Source organism: Phalangium opilio, unplaced genomic scaffold, assembly GCF_054372755.1.
Source record: "Phalangium opilio isolate 3A_F unplaced genomic scaffold, DU_Popi_V2 ptg000246l_1, whole genome shotgun sequence".
Lineage (NCBI taxonomy): Eukaryota > Metazoa > Arthropoda > Arachnida > Opiliones > Phalangiidae > Phalangium > Phalangium opilio.
Window position 1 is genome coordinate 2,653,798 of NW_028324225.1, and position 6,626 is coordinate 2,660,423.

The window sequence follows — 6,626 nt, forward strand, 5'->3', positions numbered from 1 at the left end:
GGGAGCATATTAGATGAAATACTTTTTAGATTAGATATTTATCTGATGACGTCATTGGAATAGAGCAGATAAGATAAAGAAATAGATAGTCGTCTGATAATTTTTTGTAATCAGTTTTTTTGGTATCGTTTATGGAAGTAGTTAGTTGTGCTCGAGACACCGTGCTGGATCGGTTATAAATTAAGATTTACGAATAATTATTTACGTTTAACTCTAATTTACTAATACTAATTTAAGTTATAAATAAAAGATTATTACACAAAGACGGTTTCGTTTGTTGCTCAAGAACAATAAGTTTAACACTCATTACCATGGATTAAAAAGAGAATTTCCACGGCAAAATAATGCAGTTGTTTCAAAAAATGTTAGAAGTCTTGATATTAATAATACTTATGATGAAAAAGCTATGACTTGTTATCAATATTATAATAATGCTGAATAAAATTATCTTTTATAGAATGGATGAAACTGATGGTTGGTTGCCTCTTTCTTTTATTTCATTAAATTTAAACGTCCATTATTTGATAATATTCAAATCCCCTCGAGATAAATCCGCCATATTTCACTTATCAAATTATTTCTAACATGAGGAAAGAGATTTTCCTGTCCCGGACGTGGAATCTCAACACTTGCTTAGTCTCACTCACGTCTACTTCCATGACTACACTTGTCGTATCCGAAAACTGCACTCTCTTTTTACCACCCAATTTCATAATTCCCGCCTACTTCGTTAATAATACACTATGACATCAAGTTTTAAGACCAATCTGCATAGAGAAACATCCAAGAAATAACACAGTGATTTTAAAATTACAATTAGGCCTAGATTGAAATTTAATTTCAAACCGTAGCACGCTCCACATCTCGCGCCACGAGTTTTACACCGCGCGCAAATTTTATCAAATCACGCGATAAATAACATTTGACATGGAGCGTGCCACGAGAATTTTGTTAATAAAAAGGCAGGGCGTTACAAAATTGGTAAAGGGTACTTATTTAAAATTATAAATTATATTTTAAACTTATTTGAATTTTTAAATCATTCGGTGTTATTTATTGGGTGTTTCACTATGCTGATTAGTCTTATAATTAGTAGAATAATCGATAAAAAATTCACTTGATTTTCGAATTTACCCTCCCTTTAACTCTTTCTTACTCGCCATCATGCCGACATAGAACTCGTGCTTCCAAATGCAGAAGAAACCACGTAAAGAAAACGCCACTTTGTTTATGTCCTTATGATCCGTTAAAAATGCATCACGTGGCAGCAGCATCTCGCTTCTCGCTAAGCGGGACGCTAGAAATATCTGTCTCAGACAGATCGGACCTAGCGTCATTTTCTCGCTCTAGTTTGTCATTTTCTGGCTTCTAGTATATGCTTCCAGCGTAAATGAAAATACCAAAGCTAGAAGCGAGATTGAGTTCTAGCGACATTTTCTCGCTCTCGCGCGGTTTTTTCACGCTTCTAGCATCTATGAAAATGCGGCTTAAATCTAGCAATGTCTAAAGTTAGATTAACAAAGGTTATGATTTAATAAGCTCGTTTGGGTCTGTGTGCAGGCCATCTAAGACAAATTTTCTTTTCTCCCAAATTAATGAGTCCTAAAAAACTGCGCCTTCCCGATGTATTTGTAACATCTAAGGGAAACAGGACAGCCAGAACATCTTTATTGGCGGCTTCATTATGCTCTAAATATTGGAATGCTGACTTATAGTAACCTTGTATGCAGCTAATTTTTGAAACCAAACCATGTATGGCTTTGTGCAAATTTACAAACATTCCACCTTCAATAACCAATACCTGATTCTCAACATGATGAGCTTTCAATAAATTAGCCATGGACTTGTGTATTAAGAAACCACTAAATGGTTCGTTTAGCTTCAGAGTCTGTGTTTGGTCATTTTCATCAAAATCTTCATATCTAATAAACCTGGATGCATTTTCGTAATCTAAAGGCATTTCACTTGCCTCAAAAATGGCGCATTTCAACGAAGAGCCGGAACTTGCGAAAACTTAGGAACTGCTTGATATGACTGTATGTCAGCTTCTTGGACACCAGACTTTTTAAGCCTGTCATAATGTTATGAAGGAAAGCTTTCCAGTGGCCAATGATTGGCTTTTCTTCATTTACTAACGTTCGACAGTTTCGTTTTTTAATAGCATTTCCATGGCAGGGGACTTTTCGCATTTCAAGGAAGATCCGTAACCTTCTTAATCTGAGGAACTGCTTAATATGATCTAAGTGTCAACTTATTGGACACCACACTTCTTAAGCTTGTCAATAATGTTATTAACGAAAACATGTCCAAACCCAAATATCGTTGGTTGCTCTAACACTGGCATATCCCTTAAACTTTTATTCTAAGTCTCTATGGTTGCGTGGCATTCCAATTTAGGTAGAATATTTTCGTCATTTTCTGGAAAGGTTACAGACGTTTTCTGAACAAATTATTTCGCTTCCCTTCGTTTTAGGCTCTACGCAAGACAAATCTATAGTGCTATTGGCTTCGGTTTAGTCTGAACTTTCATTTGCTAATGAGGCGACTGATCTGCTCACTTCAGTGACTATTTGATTCATATCGTTTACGTGTGTAACGTTAAATAATTCATCATCAGTCGGCTGTTCATCATGGCTATCAATCTCCATTTCGTCGCAAACCATTTGCTCCTATTCAGCGTGTGTTAAAGAGATATCAATTGTTTTCAACCCTTCCACGTGATTACGAGTGTTTTCCTCGACATAAGTAGAGTCGGGAGCTGCACTAAATGAAGAGTCATAATCTTCTCTTCTTGGCCTTTTGTGACCACTCGGAATTTTTGGTTTTAACAGCGTCGTAGAATTTATCGGTTGTTTACCCACTTCTCCAAGTAATCGTTTCACTGCAAATGTTGGAAACAACCCTTTGATCGACAAGTGCAAAAATCTTTGGTTATTTCGACAGCGTGAAAAACTTTATCGTAAGGGTTTCCAACAATGTGATATTTGTTTTTTGGTTCTAACGTTATTAACTGTTTTTCTATGCACAAGGACGCTAAAGCATTATATCCAATATATGTTGTTTCAGACGATTTTCATTTCTTAGTGTCATGTTCAGAGCCCAGTTTTAGTTCATGAATTAAATCTTTGTTGGTCCAGTTATGTTTTGGCGGCAATATTTTTAAATCCGGGTTTTGGTTTCCTTCAAGTTCTTAGTTTCTTACATTTTTTTTAAAAAAATACGAACCTATACCTGTATATTCTCGGTTTATTTCTTTCAATTTTGATAATTGATAGTTGACGATGGCAACTACAACCTCATTTACATTGAATTGTTTATTATCAATGTATGCTTTGAAGTCAGCGTTAAGGCTTTCACTGACGTTATTTGTTGGGACGCAATTTCTGAAAGCTGCAAGTCTCTTTGTCACAGCTTTTATGCATCCTTTGCGCAAAGCTGTTTTAATGTGTTTGTCGGCATATTTCGCAAATTCTGTTCTCCAAGTTACTTTAAATGAGTCATATAATTCATCGAATTCATCCACAGTCTCACAGTTTATCAAGTCATTTATAAACAACGAATACACCTTTTTATCTTCAGCAGTGGCAATAGTTTTAGAAAGCCAATCGTTAATATTTCTTTTTATATGGTTATGGCAAAAGAGAAGGTTTTTGCGGACAATTTCGCAGCTCCTAGAAATGGCTTGTATCAACACAGCTTCTCTGTCACAAATAATCAGAACATTTTCACCATATTTATCCAGCTCCAATAAAGGAGCTACAAAATTTTGGAAAAAGTGACTGTGTGTTGCCATGAATTTGCGATCATGTACCAACAATTTCGGTGTTTTTCATTGCAACAAAGAAACATAGAAATTTCCCACTTCAAAAGTTGTGTCATAAGATATCACCTGTTCCAGGTTTGGATCATGAGCTGATTCAGGGGTTTCGAGAGCTGTAACATTTCTGAAGTGGTCAAAATTACGTGGAAATTTGTGAAACCGATTTTCAATATCGTTCCACGAAATGGTCCGTTTGCTAGTAAAATTAAATTGTAGTACGGATCATCTGATACTATTTTCTCTCTTTCCACGTTGTTCTTGAAATTTTGTGGCTGCTTTAAATTTCTAGCTCCAATGTCTTCAACATCTTGGTTAGAAACCTCAACTTCTTAATTGGAAAATGTTTTAGCTTTGAAATTTTTTTCTGTTTCATCTAAAACTTCATCATACGTTTTTCTTGGATTGGTTCCAACTTCCACTTTGCTTAGACCTAATAAGCACGCCCAAACATCTATTTGGTCATTGGTGCCAACAGAACGTCTAACATGTGAATATGTGTCCTCCACTCCATCAATTGAAAATTTTCTGGTAAAAATATAATGAAAGTTGTTGATCAGTAAATAACGAACAACAGCTACTGTGGATTTGGAAGTGATGTTTAGGGCTTCATTGGTTTCTTTTGTTAAGCATTCTGTGTTGTTAGTCGTATTTCGTTGTATCGTATTAATAAATTGAAGGAATTCCCCTCGAGCCACTCAAGCCTTTCGTCATTAATGTCTTCAAATGGTAGTTTGTTTGGAACCCTTAAATGAATGCCATAAGTTTTATTATGTATGTCATGGATTTCAAACCATTTTCTGATCATTTCCATGAAATAAACTGTAACATCTATTTGATCTTTATCTTCCTCATCGCACATATTGAGTCTAACTAGGGTTTTCATAGCTGCAGTTACAGGATAGGAAAAGAGCTGTATAGCTCTAAGGACATTCATTATTTCGAAATTTGTTGGAGAAACGTGTTTTCTGGATAAAAACCTTACAGGTTTGACGATTTGCCCCTTTTGCAGCTGATACACCTTCTTGACATAGTCCGAATTAATTGTAAGTCCCAGGGAAACAAAAACTCTTGATAAAAATTGGTTTCTTAGGTTTAGATTAAATGACTTTGGTCGAAAGCAACAAAAAGAAGTCTTGAATGATCAACTGGGTGTGCCACTTCATGTTTTAGTTCGCCATCAGCGAGTAGTTTATAGGCAGAAGCGTTGATCTTTGCGTTATCAGCAACCAGTTGGATAACCAAAAATCCTGATTCTTCTACGGCAGGAATGACATCTAGTAAGAGTTGATGCAGTTGCATTGCAGATAGTTTTGCCGTAAAGAAATAGCCAACCGGAAGCCTAAAGTTCGTAGACAGCCCTTGAAAGATGAAACACAGCAAGTGAGTCGCTAATTGATCTCCAATTCCCTCATTAACACTTTGCGACGTAGCTCCAAAATATCTGTCAAGATGTTTGTCGTAAAGCAATTTTGACTTGAGGGCCGTCTCATCAAATAGCAAAGATCCAAGTCTTTCGTTTTCATGTTTTAATTTAGCGAATTCCAATTTCAAACGTTGTTTTATCAGTGGTGTTATTCCATCGTCACCATTAGCATGACCAATAAACCTTTTTAAAGTAACTCTATGTGGAAGTTGTAAGATCTCAAGTTCCCTAAAAAAATTTCAGGCTGCGGGAGACTCCTTGTATAATAGGCAACAAATTTTAAGTGTTGAGTTTCGTACGGTACACTTTTTTTTCCGAATGCATTAATTTGTTCCAATTAAAACTGAGCTGATAATTCTTTGTTCATACTGGCATTCATTATTTTCCTCAACTGAATAACTTCCTTCTGTTTTGCTGATTTTTTATGATTTTGAATTGATTTTCTCAGTTCCTGCAGTTTTTGTTTATAATCCTCATTTTGTTTCTTCAATTTATAGTTTTGACGCCCTAGTTTACGTGTTGATACCCGGTAAGCACGCTTTCTTATTGGTGTTGATGCTTGTGTAGATAAACTTTTAAAGACAGGTGTTGAAGTAGAATTTTGATCGATCACAGTTTTATCTTCTTTCTCAAGTATCACAGAGTTATCTTCTTCATGTATCACAGAGTTGTCTTCATGTATCACAGAGTTGTCTTCTTCATGTATCACAGAGTTGTCTTCATGTATCAAAGAGTTGTCTTCATGTATCACAGAGTTGTCTTCATGTATCACAGAGTTTTCTTCATGTATCACAGAGTTTTCTTCATGTATCACAGAGTTTTCTTCATTAATGGTAGAGTTATCTTCAAGTATGGTAGAGCTATCTTCAAGTATCATTGCGTTATCGTCAGGTATCATTGCGTTATCGTCAAGTATCATTGAGTTATCGTCAAGTATCATTGAGCTATCTTCAAGCATCACAGAGTCCCCTTCTTTTTGTACCACACTTTCGTTGTGATCATTCATCATAGTTTCATTTTGATCAGTGTTTTTTGGTTGACTTATCACAAAATTGTTCACTTGAGGGAAAAGGCATTTTCTTAAATTTAGTCTAGCTTCTAATAATCGAGTGGATGTCTTGTTTTGTAATTTATTCCCCATAGGTGAAAGTGGTAGTCTTTCAATCTGGTGATTATTAGTTTCAGGTCTAGCGGTGATTAAAGGAATGGTAAAAGGGAGTAGAACTCTTTTTCTCGAAACTTGACTAAAGTCACGTTTTAAAAAGTGCTTGCTACAAATTTTTACTTCGCCGTGGTTCTTTAAACATTCTTCATACAGTGATATTTTATCACCAAAAACTGCGTCAATCCATATTCTTTTCCTCTCTTCATCTTTAGGGAATA